The sequence below is a fragment of the Anas platyrhynchos genome, chromosome 2, assembly GCF_047663525.1.
Source record: "Anas platyrhynchos isolate ZD024472 breed Pekin duck chromosome 2, IASCAAS_PekinDuck_T2T, whole genome shotgun sequence".
In the NCBI taxonomy this organism is placed as follows: Eukaryota; Metazoa; Chordata; class Aves; order Anseriformes; family Anatidae; genus Anas; species Anas platyrhynchos.
Window position 1 is genome coordinate 67,664,654 of NC_092588.1, and position 20,416 is coordinate 67,685,069.

The 20,416-nt window shown below is 40.5% G+C and overlaps 1 protein-coding gene and 1 long non-coding RNA gene across 8 annotated transcripts in view; one reads left to right on the forward strand and one right to left on the reverse strand.

The window, feature by feature from the left end:
- Positions 1-20,416, reverse strand: part of LOC101789676 (poly(rC)-binding protein 3) — a 513,140-nt gene that overhangs the window by 184,786 nt on the left and 307,938 nt on the right. The window contains exon 1 of one of the 7 annotated variants that reach the window (XM_038173812.2): positions 1,667-1,808. The exons of the other annotated variants lie outside the window; for them this stretch is intronic. The gene's annotated coding sequence lies outside the window, so the exon portion shown is untranslated. Of the gene's footprint in view, positions 1-1,666; positions 1,809-20,416 lie in introns of those variants that run through there. 7 annotated transcript variants of the gene reach the window in all.
- On the forward strand, positions 1,781-10,183 carry LOC106018753 (uncharacterized). The gene is made up of 4 exons (XR_002404502.4): positions 1,781-2,208; positions 2,852-2,994; positions 8,999-9,041; positions 9,524-10,183. It is a non-coding gene; the product is annotated as an uncharacterized lncRNA (long non-coding RNA).

Genomic DNA, 20,416 nt, shown 5'->3' on the forward strand with positions numbered 1-20,416 from the left:
CTTATACATTTGTCTGGAAAATTCCTATTTGTCTCCCATGAATTAGCTTAAACGGTTAAGATGAAGATCACTGCACAAGCAAGACTACTTTTTCTTTCTTTTTCTTTTTCTCTTCTTTTTCTGTTTTTCTTTTTTGGGAGGAAAGGCAGTATCATCATTTTCTTCTGTAAGATGGGAGTTTTTTCTATCATTCTCTTTAAACTTCAATAGCAGTTGGATGCCAAACCTGAGGCTTCTTAGAAGAACCTCACCTAAAGACCTCCTGCCTGAGCAGGCTGAACTACTTCAACTTCAAATGGTATGTAAGCCCCTCTGCATACATTTATGCCAATCTGGAATCACATATTTGGACTAAATTTAAGCCTGTTCCTGAGAGACTTGACCAAAAAAAAAAAAAAAAAAAAAAAAAAAAGAGAGAGAAAACTAAGTAGAAGAGGTATTGCAGAGAGGTACTGCAGAAAATGTTATTTCCAAGTATCCGCATTGGAAGAATTAATACTATTGAAATTCATAGTATACATAAAGAAATGGCAACCATTCAAAACTGATGGAACAAAAATGAAGTTTACATTCAAAGAGGTGTGTCTGTCTAACTTTCTTCAACAGTTACCTAAGTTAACATGAAATCGGTATTTTGACCAAGCCAAAAGACTTCCTTACATGGACATATACTTACCCTAGTGTCTGTCCACATAGTACATCCATTCAGGGTAACCACACAAGACAGAAGAACCATTTCTAGTGGCACAGAACCAAACTGCCACGAGCCCAAGCATGCTAATATGTTTATGCTGGCATTTCAGCACAGCAGAGCTCAGCAGAGCAGAGCATTTTTCAGCTAGCAGAACTGTTGTGTTGGTCTAGGGAAAGATATCTTAAGACCCTGACTGGCTGACAAAAGCCCCCATAAAACTCATTTTTTACTGGAGGCATGGGAAACCACAGAGCCCTTCCCACGGTGGTTTTACTACCCTGGCATGAGGTGGAACTGTGCTGAAGCCATGCCCAAGGAATGGTTTGCTCATGGAGCAAGTATATCCATACTTCTGAGTCAGTAAGGAAAGTGCTTCTGCTGTGGGTGCAACCATAACAGACCACACTGGCTCAGTCACATTTGCAGCTGTTTACTGCTTCCAGAGTGCACTGGATGAATTAAACCTTGCGGTGTAGAACAGACCCCAAGTCAGCTGGAAACCCTGTTGGGAAAACGAGGCAGCTTAGGGACACCTGCAAACTACAGCTATGTCTATCAGGCATGCTAGTCCCCCCCAAGTTAGTCTCACCTACCCACCTACACTGAAATGTGTCCAAAAAAACACAGCTTTTTGTTGTAGTTTTTATCAGGTCTACAAATGATACGAACTATATACCATGTCTGTGGGGCTTGCCATTACTACAAGAATTGACTTTAAACCTTGTACTGGCCCAGCAGCCCTGCAATATGCAAGCCTCAGATGACAACTGTGCACCAACAGCTTCTTGTATAGTCCTGGCTTTATTTTTTGAGGTTCGGTGCTCTTAGAGATGAGTAAGCATTGCTTTAAGGGACACTCATGAACACAGGAGCAATCAAGGAAGGCATTAAAGCAACAGGAATAAGTTAAAGGGTAAAACAAACAAACAAACAAACAAACCACACCACAACAACAAAAACCAACCCACATACTCAATCTGCATTAGCTGTATCCTTTGCACGGGGTAGCTGGTGCCCAGGTGCTGGCAGCGGGGGCTGCAGGGTTGCTGTGTTAGGCGTGGCCGAGGCCCTGCAGCCAAAATGGCGGCGCCTCAGGGAAGGGCTTTAAGGAGAGCAAAATGCTGCACAGACAGACAGGTGGCAGCAAGGAGGGGAATAACAAAGTCAGAAACGGCTGAGGGAACACCATGATTGGGGAAGAGGAGAGGAGGAGGTGCTGGGGCAGATCTCCCCTGCAGCCCATGGTGGAGCAAGTGTCTATTACCTGAAGGGCTGCCGCCTGTGGGAGAGAGCCCACACTGGAGCAGGGCAGAAGTGTTAGAGGGAAGAAGCTGCAGAGAGAAGCCACTTTGTACTGACTAAAAGTGCTTTGTGCTGCCCAAAACCACACTGCTGGGATGGGAAGAGAGGTATTGGGAGTGAGGGAGTGCAGATAAGTCTGGGCAACAGAGGAGGAAAGGTCTCATTTTAGTCTTTGTCTTGTCTTTCACTGTCTGAATTTATAATAATTGGTGGTAAGTTAAATTACTTTTCCCCAAGTTGAGTCTGTTTTGCCCATGCTGGTAATTGGTAAATGATGTCCTTGTCTTTACCTCAACCTGCAAACTTTTTCATCCTATCTTCGCTGTCTGTCCTGCTTAGCTTGGTTATTGAGAGGCTGGTCAAGGCTATTCCACCACACCCCTGGAGAAGGCAGTATGCTCATGCTGCTTGGCCTTCAGTGGAAGCATCCATGCTGGGTTTTGTGCACCTCAATTATGTACCTGAATTTCATACCTTCAGTGAGCTTAATCCAAACTCCCCTTAGCAGTCCCTATGTAGACAAAGAACAACTTTGTTCTAGGTGAGCATGGGGATGCAACCCTACTTTCCTACTACATCTATTGCAGCCAGTTTGTGAAAACACTATCCAACTCTGTTTCCTGCTTGCAAGTTGTTAATGGGCACTTTTCTGCCAATGCATTTGTTAATTACGCACTGAATTATTTGGACAAAGCATTTTTAGCCTGTGGGTTGTTTGTGAGCCATTTGCTGTTGGCTCAGCATTGTTAATAATTGTTTTGACTTTTGCCTTACGTGCCTTATGGTGCTGGAAGAATAATATTGTTCATGAATGGCCACCTCTCAGTAATAATAATGTTTCTGCTTACTTAACAGATGACAACAATGTTTGAAATAGACACAGGAGAATAAGCAATGACTGAATAACAAACAGTGACTAGCTGCTGCCTTTGTTTGCACGTGGATATTGTTTGCATGAGTACAAAGTATTGAACAAACCAAAGCACTTCCTCATACTTGTAAGTAAATACTTCTCAATATTTCATAAAAGGAATTGAGATGTCATCAAACCAAACAGCTGTTTGGCTCTAGCAGACATTTAATACAAATGTTATCGCAGTAGTGAATCAGTTTAATCTGTGAGGAAACAAGTTTGCTGTGACCAACGTGTAATTTTTAATGCAAAGGACATCCTGTTACTAAAGGGCTTTTGAGTGGAAGAGCTATGGAGACAACCAATTACATTTACTGTATTTGCTCTAAGTTTGGAGGACAACCATATGGAATTACTTCATTTGCTTTAAGCCACACAAGTGTTTTTTTTTTTTTCTTTTACTTCTGTTTTTCCTTAAAACCCATTTGCCACCTGAAACAGTCACATCTGGTAGGGTCGATTCTTTTTCTTTGCCCCTGCAATACCACACACACATTTTTTAAGTCCCAAAGGCCTTTGGCATTGCATTACAATGGATCAGCCACCTCTAATACACTGAGAGGGAAGAAAAGCAGACTGCCCAAGAGAGGGATAGCAGACAATCTGCCCTGAGGCCTCACTATTGTTGTTTCATTTAGAGAGCCAGGCAATACCACAGTATCTATGACAAAAGAGGAAAAGATTTCAAGTCCCCCCAGCTGTCACCTTCTTAATTCAATAATGATCGTTCAGTTGGTCCCAACTGTCCATAAAACATTGAGATTTTTCATGGCTGCTGTGCTACTGCATGCTTGTGATATGCTGTTCTTCTGATTTGAGCAATACTCCAAAATTGGTAAGCACATGAGTAATCCTAGTCAGCAGACATGGTGCTACCTCATCCAGGAGCAGGGGTTTTTTATTTTTTATTTTTTTTTATTGAAGATTGTTCTGGTGGGTTGGGAAGCAAGACTCATTCTTCAACTTTTCTAATTGCCTCACCTTAGTTTCATAAGGATATGTGCTACACAGTGATATATATGAACATTACAGAGTTCATAGCATTGCTTTGTTATAGATGAACAGAAAAAGAGTGTGATGGTCAGCACAGTATTCTTGTTTGTCAAACTTGAACTGACAGCTAGGGAAAACTGTGCAGGTAACACAGAACAAGGGTTGTCTCACTGACACACTCTGTAGCATATAGCCTCTTCTCCATGCAGTAGACACTGAGCAGTAATGGTTTGGAACAGGGAAACTTTGAGAAGCTGTGTCTAATTAGTATGACATCTCACCTGAGAAAATACTATCGTATTTACTGTGGTGTATTGTTCAGGAGACGTATTAAGCACGTCCAGTGTTATCATTCTTTTTAACAGTAGGTATCAAAATCCTTTCCTAAGTGAGAAGCAGTATTGTGCAGACTGTACAAAAAGGTTGAGTCACCTGTCTCAAAGCCTTTGCAGGTGGTAGGACTAGAAATAAAACTCAGATCAGCTATCCTAGATGCTGTGCAAGTTTGATCACTGCAGCCATAGATGACAAACCTCTACCGGATAAAGGACAAGAAATGACATAACTTGCACAGCACCACATAGGTGAGGCTTGCTTAACATTCTGCGTATTGCATTATCTGCTAAACTACACTACCTCTGGAATTAATTAAGGCTAATGAAATAGTGATGCTATCAAGAGGCAATTGATAAGAAAAGTCTCACCGTGAATTGGTGAAAGTTATAGCTTACATCACAAAAATAATGCCCATTAAAGTACCACTCCACAGCAAAGAGGAACCAATCATATTACAAACATAACAATCTGCATGGAGAACTAACCATATAGGAGATACACGTTTATTGGTTAGAAAAATTGCTAACATATTTTCAATGTAATCAACAATTTTTATTCCAGAACTACAACAACTGGATACATACCGTATTATCAGAATCTGTGAGCACAGTCCCTCTTCACTTATATATGAAGTTGATGGCCTTACATTAGGAAAGAATCCCATTCAGGGACATCCATGAAGCTATTCACATGATTAAGATGAGTAAGATTTCACTTAATGTGGGCAGCTGGCATCCCTTATGCATATCACACATTACCAGTTATACTCTTATTTTATCCTTACTCAGTGCTGCAATACTGAAAATGTAATTTCATCCATCCAAGCATCAATATTGATCCCTGGCTACACTATGTATTTCCAGTTAAACAGTGTGAAAAATCCCACCTTTTCAGCCCTGGTTTTAGTTAAATAACTCAGCTGAAGGCTACAAGAATAGTTTGTATTCAGTTTTCTCATTCTACATGTGAGAATGATTGGCAGTAATCTACTTCAAACAGTGATCTCCCATAGTTTTTCAACAAGATATAAATGGAAACAAATAATTTTGATCAATCTTCAGTTTATACAAACAATAAATAGCATATTGCAATCAGTAAGCAAATCTGTAGGGGTACAGTTTATAGCAGCAGGTCATTTGCTTGTACTGCAATTTAGATTTCAGTTTTCTTGTATCAGCTTAGCAATTTTACCTGCTATGTTTCCCAGAACACTGTGGTGTATCCTATTGGCACAGGCAATTTGGCTATGCAGAAGCATAGTAATATTTCCATAATTTCCCTTGCAAGGCAGAAGTTTATGTTACCTCTCCTTCTGCCAAAAGGAAAGGCACAGTTGTTTCATTGCTTACAGATTGTGACCTTCTTATGTGAAGATCAGTGGGTCCTCTTTGATCATTAAGTGTGACCTCCCATGGAACATGGGAGGCAGAGTCCCACTTGGTTGTGAAGTCCCTGGCTGTGAGCCCAAACTACTCCCTTCCCATCTGCATCTCACCATTCAACAACAAAGCTGTTTGGTGTTGGTGTAAGCAAATGGGATTCCTATTAGAAATTATGCTTGCCTTGCCTTTCAAGACTGTCTCTATCTCTGCTTAAGAGGAAATGGATAAAAAAGACAATGTGATAGAATAATGAGTCTTTTCTATAGAAGGAAAGGAGGTCAGAGACAGGGATCTGTGGAATTACTGCTGGCCAACTTCTGTCATCCTGCTCCAGGGTGAGTTTGTCTATAAGATGAGGAAGCACAGTCTCTTCCATCAGCCAGATCATTACTGACTGGCTGTGGGAATTGAAAGGTTTCATGCTGGAACAACTCAGTTGATGGCTTCAAGCCCAGGCATTCTTAGGAAAAGCTGCAAGATAAGCAGGGATTCAGAAGAGTTGAGAAACTGAAAATTGTCTTGGGGGCTGAGCCATGATTATTGTAGTATAGGCAGTTAGTGGGTCAGGGGTTGAAGAGCAACCCAACCCTCAGTTTAGATTGTGGACAGTAGCCTATGTGAGATACGAGGGCCAGGAAACACTGTGCCTTGGTGCAGCACTGGTGCTCATTGCTGCTGTCCTTCAGGGGAGTAGTGTGCTTCTCTGGCACTACCTGTGCTGATGCAGGCACAGGGTTAAGCCCACAGATGAACTACTTGTCTGCACATGTTAGCTGTGCAGTATGTGTGAAGTGTAGTTAGTTTGGGCCTTGCTTATAACTAGTAGGTACAACAATACTTTACCCATGCTTTTGAAGGAGGGTCAGTGGGGCCTAAGGGAAATCTGACCCTCTCTGTACCAAATGACCAACACTAAACCTGACATCCTTGTAGTTACATTCACCATAGCACCACAGTCTATGGATTGAGACGGAGGCCAAATTTTTTTAAGAGTACCAATTGCAGTAAAAGCAAAAACTCTTCAGAAACATAAAAGTTCTTTGAATCACTACTGCATTTATAATAAAAAGAGGAGTAAGTCACTATAAATATTTAAGTGTCTTAAATAAAGATTAATTAAGAACTAGGCAGGAAGCTGCCTTTTCTATTTAAGCAATACATTTTTAATTGCAAAGTATGCTTTAGTAACAAATTGGGGCTTAATGGAAATATGTAAGGAGAAATATGTAAGGAGAAATCTGAAGGTCAGGGATAATGATCAGATACCTGTAATTACATCTGCACATAGAATACTGCACTATACTTGTGTAAATATTGCAAAGATTACTTACAGATATTCACTGAATAAAGCACTAAGTTCTGTTGAAGTGTTTACTGTCAGCTACTCAGAGATGCTGAAAAAATGGTTTTGGAATGTATGGGCAGGGCATATCTTGGTTTTGTTTTAGCATGGTGCCTTGGTTTGTTTTGACGACTCACACTTCCCCTTTTGGGTGAGCTCATTTTATTTATTTTTGCAAATACACACATAGAGTTTTACACCAAAATTAGTATATTGCTATCCATCTAGGTTTGCAATGCCCAGTTTCACAATTTTGAGTGCTGGGTACTAAGCTGAAGAAGTAAAATTTTATAGACTGGAAAAGGAAAAGGAATTCCTGCAGTATTAGTTTCATAAAGGTAATTCTGAAATGTAGTTATATAATTGGATGCATAAAACTGAAAGAAAATAACCAAACTTCATGAAGGATCTAAGAATTAAAACCTCTTGATATTAAAATGATGGGTCAGGCTGAAACCACGCAGTCTCACATCATATGATCGTGGCCTCCTACCATGTTAAAAGAAGGCCTCTTTCTTATCTTGCTTTTTTTTGCACATGAATGCCTTTTGCATATTCACAGCTAAGAACAAAAGGTGAAAATAAAGGGCCAGAGAAAAAAATCAAGGAGTTCTCCTCAGTCATTCTCATGGTGGGACATTCAACAGAAGGACAGTTTCTTATTTTTTTTTTATTACTGTTTGAATTTTCTGAATGCAACCTTCCAAATTTATCTCAGGGCACCTGCAGTAGGAGATTGCTATGATCTTTGAGTACTGATCAGCCCCCATAGTACTTTATTCTATGATTATAGTAGAGCTTTGCTTGCTCTTCTCCTAGTGACTTGCTGGCAAGCTGAAACTGAGAAATGAACATAAGCAAGGGTAAGTGGTTTTGCTTTTGGCAACTTTGTAGAGTCTCACTTGAAATGGAAATGTTTTACTATTTTGTCTCAGGAATGAAGTTCCTAAGCAGAAACACAGCAACTTTGCAGACAGTATATCTTCCTTCTCTGGTATTAGCATGGCAAACACCACTACACTTAGTATAAACTGTTAGCCTGACACACTGCAGTTCTAGCAACTTCTTTTTTTCTGATGCTCAAACACTGGTACTTCTTATGCTAATAACAGAGCATTAGGAATATCCTGTCTATCCTGTGGTCCCATGGCAGAGGCAGGAGCCAACCTCCTTCTCTGCAAATATAAAAATTCCTAGTTAACCCCAAAGCAGAGAATACTGAAGTGATGTACTGAAGTGAGAGAGTAAAAAAAAAAAATTATAGAAAAAACAGACGGTTAAATACAAAAGATTTTTGAACAGGCAAGGCATACATCTGAATACAATGGGTTATATCCTTAAATAGTATAAATAACCTAAAGTGCATTAATCTCAGACCTACATTGATTATTCCCTACAGCACAAGTCAAGAAGAATACAGTGTTGGGCTCTGACATTGCTAAGCCTTGCTGGCTTGCACAGTTCTTAAGCCAAGTTGAGAAAACAAATGTGAGGAGTTAGGAGCATTTTACTAGCTGTCTTCTTAGAGAACCTAAGCAACACGTGGTTCACAGCCTGCGAGCTGCTCTGCCTTTCCAGAGGGGTCCTGTGCATGCTGGCAGGACAACCTGGGCTAGCCTCTGCAGCATCTCTGGCTCTACATATGCTGTGAATCAAATGATGCCTTCAGCATCCCCCCTTATTTACTCAGGCAGCTTTCTTAACAGCAACAGGTGCTTTTCTGTGAGAAAAGTCTATAATCCTCTAAACATCTCTAAGCATTAAAAAGAAATGTAAGGAAAAATAAGAATGTCTTTTTAACAATTTTGAGCATTGATTTTCCTGGTGAGTATATTAAGCAGACAGTCTTGTATAGAATACATTCTCTATTGCTTCTTCAGCTATAATGATCTTTGCTTCACAAGTCATCAATTTCAAATGTTCATTCTCTAAAATAATGACTGTCTCTCATCTTGCTTCATAAGTCATCAATTTCAAATATTAGTTCTCTAAAATAATGACTGTCTCTCACTGCCTATATATTTGTCTATTTACAGCATAGGCCATGGTTTTTGCTGGACCAAAGAAAAACAAATCCAAGTGAGTTAGACATTGTTTGTAAGACAGTTCTATTTTACTGTAATAAATTTACTGTATTGACTCTGATCTATTTTTTTTTGTCGTAACAAACAGTTGATGAAGCAAGGATGCCTCTTGCTTTCCTCAATATTTTGTAGGTGTAAGCTTTTGTTAAGAGATTACATTTTATGAATGCTTAATATAAAAATAAAATATTAATGGTGCTTATCATCTTATAAAGATACTTAATGGTTATAGTAAGAGTTCAATCTATTTAGTCTTGCTAGATTTGCAGGACCAGAAGCAACAATTAGAAATGCATCTATACCAGGTTAGATTTGGAAATAAGCACCACTGTTGGCAAATTAAAACACAGTGCCTTTAAAGGTTATTTACAAGGGTTGCTTAATATTGCATTTTTATGCTGATGTAACTGTTTATTTCAAAACAGCTATAAATGCTGGGCTTACCTCTCCACTGAGGAACATGTGTTTTCTACCGAGGATTCTCCACTGAAGCCTGTAATTACGTGGTGCCATTCCAGTCTAGCTGAGTGCAGAATCAAGACCTGCGTGTTTTGACCACCTGAGCCATGGTCCTCCACTTGCCCACACAGCTCCTAGCCACTAACTGACATTTCCAGAGATTTCAGCTGACAACCAGATCTGGCTGACAGAAGTCAAGATACAGAGGTTCTTTTCTATGTACTTGTAGTTCATCTACAGCACAAATGAAACAAGTGTGTCCCTTACCATTGATCTTTTTCTATCGTTTGAGCAATGAATATGTTGAAGTGTTGCTGTAAACAGGGTGGGAATACTACTGCTGTGCATCAGGAGTAAAACAAATAAGACAAGACAGTAAAAAAAAGATGCTTTCTTGCTGAAACAGACCAAATCACAGCATGGAACATTATTACAGAATCTGACAGCAGAGCACTAATTTGCTTCTTTGAATGATGCAGATTCAATCAATAAATCTCCAGCTATCAGAGTAAATCCTTCAGGAAGATAAACCAAAACCAGAAAATCAGAATTTGCTCTTCTTTCCACAAAACATTTAAAACATTTAACTATTTTTTTTCCTGCTGTGCCTTCTTAGTAAAGTATTGAGTCTATTCTAAAGCCATGCTTTATTTTCATCACACAAGCATATCAACCTGCCTGTACTCCCATTACTTAAAAAAATACTTTAGTGAATTAAAAGGATTATGAAGACTTCTCAGGGTGCAGATATATAAACACTTGCCAGGTGATAATCCAACTTGAGAGGAAAGCCCAGCAACTATATAAGAATGCAGATTATACATTAAAATATAGCCTGGGAGGGCATGTCAGATTCAGCTCTGATTTATGTATCTTCAATGGCTGGGGTCAGCCTTAGTTAAAAGGAGCTATTGCATGAGTTCAGACAGTTTTAAAGCTGGAACTGTTTGACTTGCTGCAGTCTATTTCATTCATAAATTCTTTACTATAATATTTGCTTAAAAATCATGTCTGATACTGGCCATCAGGTCCAGCTTCAGTGAGCCAGTGAACTATTTCTACACAGCTTCAGTTCTACAAGTTACTTCAAGTCTGCGCCTTACTCCCTAAGGTCAAGTCAAAACTGCATGTTAAAATCTATGCCAAATCAGGGATTAAATCCTACATTCTGTATCCCCAGCCCCACATACTCTGTGTATGCATGGCCAAACCAAACAAAGAAAAGAAAGAGGTGGTTAGTATTAGCAATACTTGGCATGTGAGGGGAGTAGAAAGATCTACAGAGTTTCCTGAAGGGCTTCTTTTAGCCCTGTTTTCTATGATTCTCTTTCTTGACGGCAAGACAGAAGTTGACTAAAATTCTGGACAGAGTGGAAAATTCAGTCTCTTGTAAGTCCTTTTATGGATGATAACAAAAGGAGGAGATGCACCATCCTATGCCTTCCCTGCTGCCTGGTAAGGGGTTGGGTGGCAGAGTAGGGGAGGGAATGATGGCTTCTGCAGAAGAGAACTCTGAAGCTCTATGGAGGGAAAAACTGACATGTCCTGATAGGACAGAGTGACCTTGGCAGACCATACACATAAAGTTAAGGGGATGGATACCACTAAGAAAATGAACAGAATAGTAAGTGCAAAACTGAACTTCAAAAAGCAGCGTTCTACCATGCCAGTGAGTTCCCCATCACTGCTATCACTGCAAGAGACTCAGTTAGCTGAATTTTCTGAAACTCTTACACAATGCTTTTTGAATCACTAATTGTGGTTGTTAAGCTGTAAAGTACCTCTGTTCTGGCAAAAAGAAATGAATCTAAGTCATACACCTGCAAACCTAGAAAGGGTTAGACAGTATCAATTAAAACAAACAAACAAAAAAAAACCAAACAAACACTTCTTATTTCAGAGGGCATCACCTCAACCACAAATTACTAAATCTTCAGGGAATATGGTTTAAAGACTGCACATTGTACTTAGTCACAACTATATCTTAGAACAATTATTTAGGGAAGAAGCACCTGCATTTGTCTATGGTTTGAATGGAGCAGATGACAGAATGCTTAAAGGAATAGAAATGCTCTTATATATCCACTTGCTGAATATTCAACCACACACTTATGTACTTTCTCCAGCCCTCTGCTTCATATTTAGCACGAACTTCACACGAGCACTTCAAAGTCACCCAATTATCTTATTTCATATCCCTTCTCAAAGTTCCTATTTGCCATGATGCCTATAAATGTAGAATACAGTAAAGGAGATAGGAGGGACCACAGGAGGTCATTTATCCATCTGCCCAAGCCAGAATCAAATTATTACTGAAGACTACTGCAGTCTCTAGAGTGACAGAAAGTCTGCCAGGATCCAAGTAACCTGTCCCAGTGCTGCCTGAATCCTTCTCATCTTTCATATCCTTCCTTTAAAGAAGAATCCAAGCATAATTCCTTTTACTCCATTTCTGTGGAGATGAAGAACACCTTTTCCTTCCTCTACTAATGAATCACAGAATCACAGAACTGTCTAGGTTGGAAGAGGCCTCAAGACCATCAAGTACAACCTCTGACCTAACACTAACCAGTCCTCCACTAAACCATATCACTAAGCTCTACATCTAAATGTCTTTTAAAGACCTCCAGGGATGGTGACTCCACCACTTCCCTGGGCAGCCCATTCCAATGCCTGACAACCCTCTCAGTAAAGAAGTTCTTCCTAATATCCAACCTAAAAAAACCCTGGCGCAACTTTAGCCCATTCCCCCTCATCCTGTCACCAGGCACATGGGAGAATAGAGCAATCTCCACCTCACTACAGCCTCCTTTAAGGTACCTGTAGAGTGCAATAAGGTCGCCCCTGAGCCTCCTTTTCTCTAGGCTGAACAAGCCCAGCTCCCTCAGCCGCTCCTCGTAGGACTTGTTCTCCAGGCCCCTCACCAGCTTCGTCGCCCTTCTTTGGACCCGCTCAAGCACCTCGATGTCCTTCTTGTAGCGAGGGTCCCAAAACTGAACACAGTACTCGAGGTGCAGCCTCACCAGAGCCGAGTACAGGGGGACAATTACTTCCCTAGAAACCACTGTAATACCAGACCACGAGCAGTGCTGGCTGTTTACCTCACGCATATTTCACTGTTACCTTTATCTCCCTTGCCTTGCCCCTTGCCTCACTCACTGAGGCAATCGGCACAGGGGCAGACACGTTCTGCAGCAGAGCAGGGGATCGAGGTGGGCAAGGCTTTTTGTCTGGCATTGAGGCCACTCGAGGCAGCCAAGGGGGCTGCCAGGGCCCAGCAGCCCTCATGAGGGAGGCTGATGAGGTGTGATCGCAGCCAGCAGTGCCCTGTCCCCGGCCCTACAAAGGCAGCCCTGAGGGAGCACGGTGACCAGGACAGGCACACAGGGCAGGGTGCGGCAGTTTGCACAGCCTGGTGGCAGAGCTCAAGGAGGAGGTGGAGAGGTTAAGGGCTAACAGGGATTGTGAGCAGGAGATAGACCAGTGGAGCAATTCCCTGCCAGGCCTGAAGGAAAGGCACTGGGGTGAGACACCCCAAACAGTGGTAGATCCCCTGGGTGAGGGGGAGACCCGTGGGTGAGGATGAGGACTGCCTCCACTAAGAAAGAAAGAAGGGTGATCGTTGTAGGCAACTCCCTTCTCAGGGGAACAGAGGGTCCTATCTGTTGACCTAACCCTACCCATAGGGAAGTCTGCTGCCTCCCTGGGGCCAGGGTCAGGGACATTGCCAGGAAGCTTCCCAACATGGTTTGCCCCTCTGATCACTATTCTCTATTGATAGTCCAGGCTGGCAGCAATGAAATTGCTGAGAGAAGCCTGAAGGCTATCAAACGGGACTTTAGGGGACTGGGATGATTCGTAGATGGAAAGGGAGTACAGGTGGTTTTTTCCTCTATCCCTGCAGTGGCAGGAAGGGATACAGAGAGGACACAGAAACCCCACCTGATAAACACATATCTCAGCGGCGGATGTCATCACAGGATATATATATAATATATATATATATATATATATATATAATATATATATTATTATTTTTTAAAATTATATATATATATATATTTTTTTTTTTTTTTGACCATGGAGTGCTTTACTCAGCATCTGGCCTAATACCTGCAGATGGGTCCCACCTATCTCCAAAGACAAAATGGGTCCCAGCCCAGGAGCTGGTAGGGCTCATTAAGAGGGCTTTAAACTAGGTAGGAAGGGGGATGGGTATGAAATAAGGCTCGTTAGAGGTGTGCCTGGGGAACAGTGTCAGTGTCAGTGTCAGTGTCAGTGTCAGAGTCAGAGTCAGAGTCAGAGTCAGGGTCAGAGGAGCAGGCAGTGGCCCATCTGAAGTGCATCTACACTAATGCATGCCACATGGGCAACAAATAGGAGGAGCTGGAAGCCACTGTGCAGCAGGCAGGCTATGACTTGGTTGCTATCACTGAAATGTGGTGGGACCGCTCCCATGACTGGAGTGCTATAATGACTGGCCGTAGGCTCTTCAGAAGGGACAGGCAGCACAGGAGGGGTGGTGGTGTGGCTCTCTATATTATAGAATGTTTTGATGTTGTGGGACTTGAGGCTGGGAATGATAAGGTTGAGTCCCTGTGGGTTAGGATCAGTGGGAAGGCCAACAAGGCAAGCATCCTCATGGGGGTCTGTTATAGACCACCAAACCAGGATGAGATGGATGAGGTGTTCTACAAGCAGTTGGCAGAAGTTGTGCAATTGCCAGCACTTGTTCTTGTGGGGGATTTCAACTTCCCAGATATATACTGGAAACACAATACAACTCAGAGGAAGCAGTCTAGGAGATTTCTGGAGACTGTGGAAAATCAGTCTTCCTGATCAGTGTTCCTGAGCTTCCTGACACAGCTGGACTAGGGAGTTTTGGTTGATAGTCAGCTGAATATGAGCCAGCAGTGTGCTCAGGTGGCCAAGAAGGCCAACAGCATCCTGACTTGTATAAGAAGCAGTGTGGCCAGCAGGGCTAGGGAAGTGTTTGTCCCCCTGTACTCAGCTCTGGTGAGGCCACACCTTGAGTACTGTGTTCAGTTATGGGCCCCTTGCTACAAGGACACTGAGGAGCTCGAGTGAGTCCAGAGAAGGGCAATGAAGCTGGTGAGGGGTCTGGAGAACAAGTCTCAGGAGGAGCAGCTGAGGGAGCTGCGATTGTTCAGCCTGGAGAAGAGGAGGCTCAGGGGTGACCTTATTGCACTCTACAGGTACCTTAAAGGAGGCTGTAGTGAGGTGGAGATTGCTCTATTCTCCCATGTGCCTGGTGACAGGACAAGGGGGAATGGGCTAAAGTTGTGCCAGGGGAGGTTTAGTTTGGATATTATGAAGAACTTCTTTACTGAGAGGCTTTTTAGGCATTGGAATGGGCTGCACAGGGAAGTGATGGAGTCACCATCCCTAGAAGTCTTTAAAAGATTTTTAGATGTAGAGCTTAGTGGTATGGTTTAGTGGAAGACTAGTTAGTGTTAGGTCAGAGGTTGGACTAGGTGATCTTGGAGGTCTCTTCCAACCTAGATGATTCTGTGTGATTCTGTGATTACCTATATTTTATTTAGATAGCAAATACCTAATGCTAGGGACCAACCTTCTGATCTGTGTACCTAAAATTCAGATCAGGGCTCATTTGGTAGTATCTTCATTCACATTAATAGTAATAAAATGAGGAAAACCTGAAAGATTGTGGTTGTTAAAAGAACAGAATACCGGGAACTTCTACTGATTAGTTCACAGAATTCTAAAGATAATGAATATGAGTTAAGAAATGATTAAAAGCTGGCTTAAATTTGCCAATAACATTGTCAAACCAGTCTAGTTACCTTCTACAAAATGATAACAGGCTTTTGTAAGAGAAGTGCTGCCTGCTTTGCTAAAGGTTTTGACACTGTCTCATATAGCATTCTTATAAGTAACAAGAGGAAAAACTGGTCTGAATGAAATGTTCATTCAACAGATAAAATGTTACAGAGTTTATCAGATTACTTAGTGAAGCACTAGGTTTACTGAAAAATCAAAGGTTAAAATAATCAGGGTTATACTGGAGTTTGTGCTGCATCTAGCATTGCTCAATGTTTTCGTTGCTGAGCTGGATGACAGAAGTGTGTTTTCCAAGTTTACAGATCACAGTAGACTATGAAGGACTGCAAAGACATTGAAAAACAAGATAACTGTAAAGAAGCTCTATAAATTAGAGAAATGATGGGGTGTTAGTATAGATAAGAGAGTTATACTGTTCTTGGTTAGGAAAATTCAACTGCAGAAGTACAGCATAGCAAGAGTTTTGAGTTATGTGTATGAAAATCAAGTTTGTTTCATACTTATAATTGAGGTACAGGTAGGTATCCAGGATGTGCCTTATGCATAACCAGTGTACTTCATTCATTCATTTTTTCCTTCCTCAGCCCAGGAACTGCTTAGCCAGTCACTTGTATAATAGCGACAAAGAACTGATTTCAGACCAGTAATCAGCTTGAATCTAGGTGATGGGCTCACCTTCACAGTCAAGTGTTTGACTGATTGTTACAGGTGACCTCCAGGTGGGAATTTTGGAAAGTTCTAGAAATCACTCCCCTCTCCCAGTTCATGTTGTGTCTAGTTCAATTTGTGTGACTGGATGCATTAACACCTTGAGCAGAGTGCCCCAAAGACTGCTTTCAGTGGTTCCTGCTGCAAGATTATACGTAGGCAAGACATTTGCAAGTAGTCAGTAGAAACTTGTTCCTGCAGAAATGGTCACATAGGACAGTCTTTTATGTGTAGTTAAGATATTTAAGAGACTTTGTATGTAAATAAAGATACATGAACAGTAATGAGTTGCATGTGTACTGGTTAGTGACGCAGGGCAATGGCCAGCTGGATTTTAAGTGAGCACATAAGTGGTTCAGGAATCTCCCCTAATTCAGCTAAAGATACTACTGCAAGTACCTTTTCAACGGTGACTCCTGTTGCTACCAGACAGGAACCAACCATCCTGTTTGGGAGATTTGATCCCCTCTGTGTATATTGCCCCATGCTAAAATCCTCGTGAATTTTCTTTTTCTTTTAAGAAATACTCTAACTATGTGTCTGTGCAACAACAGGTGGAAAACAACTGTATGTTTAACAGCTCTGTGGAAAAAGTATTTAAGAGTCATAGAAGATCACTCTGTGAATTTCATATTGTTGTAAGAAATACAAACTCCCCAGGGATACCTAATAGAAGCATGATGTGCAAGACAGTGAAATGGTCCTGCTGCTGCTCCTAATATAAGAGGACCCAGTTGAGGGGCTAAAATGGTATCTGTTCTTCATGCCTGTAATGGGCAGGACAGAAAATAATGAACTTAGTCTATAGCAAAGTAGATTCAGGTTAGAAAAAAGGAGAAACTTTCTGGGAACAAAAGATCCTGCAAATCTTGGATTTCCCAGAGTAGTGGTGACTGTGTTCCTATCACTGCCTACCCTGTTCCTTACAGCTTTTGTACCACAAAGATGAGCCTGCCACAGGGCAAGGGAATTGTCTAGATGACTTCTTTTGGTCCTTTTCAGGACCATTAATATAAAGTAGAAAGTGAAAGAAAAGACTGTGTTCATTTGATACAATCAGCCCTAAAGTGACTGAAGTGGATAAATACAGAACCATGGAGAGTCAGTCTTAGAAATGTAATAAAATATTGTGCAACCACGTGCTTCCTGAACATTTGGGTACCTATATTCACACATCCAATAAAAATACCTCTGCAGTTTTATACCCAATAAATCCCACGATAGCTGAAATCAAAAGAGTTAAAAAAGATTTTTCTGTTACTAGAAGATCCTGTAAGACCACAAGACAAGTTCACCGTGACTGAAATACGCAGTTTTAAGAGCTTTAATACCTCAAGATATCATCTAAGTAAATAAGCATTTTTACTCCTAGACAGATTAGCAGATGAATAACAGCTCATAAATGAGTAATGAATGAATAACTCATTTCAGTCTCTGGAGGTTTACACAGACCACATACCATATTTTTCTAGTGAAGAAGCCCTCATTTCAAGGAAAACCAGAGGAATTTCCTGTGGTGCAGATTGATATGATAATCGTGGGCTTGGTTTTACTGGGGCCTATTTGCAGCAGGAAAAAGCCTGTTTTTAAACAGAGAGTTTAAAACCCAAAGTGTGATAAATAAACTATGTATTAGATTTAAGATGTATAACTGTCAGGTTTGGGAAAAATTACAGAATTCAATAAAGCGAAAGAGAACTACATCTTCATCTACTGTAATCACTGCAATTCATTAGTTCTGATATAACTTCAGAAACATTTTAATAACAGACATTCCTACTGATCTATGACTTATTATCTGTGGTGGTGTCCACCCATCTTATTGAGGAAATTTATAAATGAGCCATGAAGAGAAGGAGCCTCCTCTGTCTGGTTATTGACACAAAGCCTGACAGACTGAGAGGACTAGGAGATCCCTAATAGCATGTTAAGATGCTGAATGTTCAGAGGCAGATATCCTGCTGGGGGAAGAAGAGTTGGCAGGTTGTTCACTTTTGCTGTTATTTTTTATTCTTAACCTCATGATCCTCATGTGTTTCATTTTTTTCCTCTTGTTTTTTTTTTTTTTTTTTTTTTTTTTTTTCTCCCTCTAAGTCATAGGAGATCAGAGGGAACTGGTACTGTGCTGTCCATTCCCGCACTGAATGGTGTCCCTCTTTTTTCAGAGCTCAGCATCTACACCAAAGTCAGCATGGCCACATTCCAGTTAAGCATTTTTTTTTTTTTCTCCTTAGGAGAAAAATAGTAGTACTGCTCCCTACATTGGTTCTTCTTACTACATGCAGATGACAAAACGCAGCAGCTGAGACTGTATGGTGTAATCTGACTAACCTAGGTTTCACTGAGTATCAGCCTCGATATGCTTTAAATGTATTGCTGCCTAGTTTCAACTCATTTCATCATTTAAACTAAATTTTTCAAAAAGTGTCCCTGTAGATGAGGAAGATTTCATTTAACAATCTCCGCAGTTGGATAGAGCTGTGGCTCCCTGTGTTTATTTGCAGTATATGTTTGAGTTGAGTGTCTCCTAGCAACTGCCACACACATCCCCTTTTTACTCTTAGACCTAATCCTAAAAAGACCAATGCATGTGTGCAGTTTGCTTCCTGTCAGTGGATCCTATAGAAGGGTCTAGTATTTCTAGACCCTTATTCTATATTCTACAGGTCTATCCTATTGAAGTTACTAGTATTTACTATTTTACAGGCCTGAGAGAACAACATGGATCAAATAAGATAGAACAGAAATATGTTATTTCTGATCAGTATCATAATAAAATACTTTTGTACTATAGCTGTATTGTTGAAGTGCATTTGAAAACATTCAGTGAAATCTCAACTACCTGGAGTAATGAAGTTCAGTCTACCTTACATATAGTAGCTGAGACACAAATAAATTATCGTACAACAGTTTGTTTACATAAAAGATCTATATACATGTACGTGAAGGCAACATTAATAATAGCTCTAACCTATTCACAATTAAGTTATTCTTAATACAATGATTTTTAATAAGAGCATGCTAGTGAGGTTGCAACAGTTTTCTAGCTAAATGGACACTGCTCACTCTATATTTCTTTTTATTGATCTACATTTAAAATACCTGTAAAATATTCCTGCAATTAAAATATGAAAACATCTCCCTCCTCTGCTGAGAGGGCAGTCCAGGACAAGAGGAACAAAGTCCCTTGGAATCTGGTTTTATTTATTTTTTCTTCATAAGGGGTTGGTTTTTAGAAGAATTATTGTGGGGAGCATAGGATTTCAGCTATTTTCAGTATGTTTATGAATTTACAAGAACACTGGAAGACTCAAAAATGGAGATTACAGAGGGTACAAGCCTTGGCTGCAAACCAAGGTGAAGCTGGCAGATCTGATTTGAAGATGAAAAGATTTGACAGCATCTTGTTCATTGGACTATGGTGTACACGGCAGTGCAGGTATTATTTCAGTGCTAGTGCTCTGCTGCACGTGCGTCCCAGATTACAGGCTGGTGCACTAACCCACAGCCTGAGTCTGGTGCTCTTCATTCTCTTCCAGGCAGAACTTTGCATTTCTATCTTAATTTGCTCTCAGACACTGGAAATTTTGAAACTTACAGAAGCCACAGCCACTAATGTGTATCTCTTGAGGTCTTCTGCAGTGATTCACATCATCGCTTCTCTTTGTAATTCAACTATTGTTCACCATTACTACTTGATTTTTTTATTATTATTATTATTTTGTTTACTTTAATAGCTTCTTAAAACAGATTATTTTCTTTAACACCTTTATAGAACACACTGACCCTTTTTCTAATATGTGCAAGTAATAACTACTTAACTTTACCATAACCTTAATTCCATGAAAATACCAAATGATACTAAATAGTGTCAATAACTTTATTATTTTTTTAAAATCTTCTAAAAATACTTATTATTTCTCAATCTCTGAGTGCAGCTTCTTCACTCAGAGAGTAAATTCAGAAAATCTAGTTACTATTTTTCACTACTATTTTCACCTACCCATGGCACGCAAGGCAGGTGAGAAGCGTGTTTCATGGAAAACCAGAACTACATGCTAAAAAACACTTGAAGAGATATCTTACTTCTTGACCGCGCTTGCTGAGAACTTATTTTATTGTCATTAACTGATCACATCAAAAGATTGCTAGGTAAAAAACATGCTTCCGCTCTTAAATCAGTACACTAATGTGGTCCAGACAGATCCTCACTACCCCATAAACACGTCTATAGGTAAAGAAAGACTCCCTGTCTTGGTTCAGCTCTTTTTTACAGTGACTGCCTCTCACTGTTACAGATACTACCTGAACACCTCTTGTTTTGAATATCCATAATTCAAATTCCAGAATATCCTCACACACTCATGACAAACAGAAATG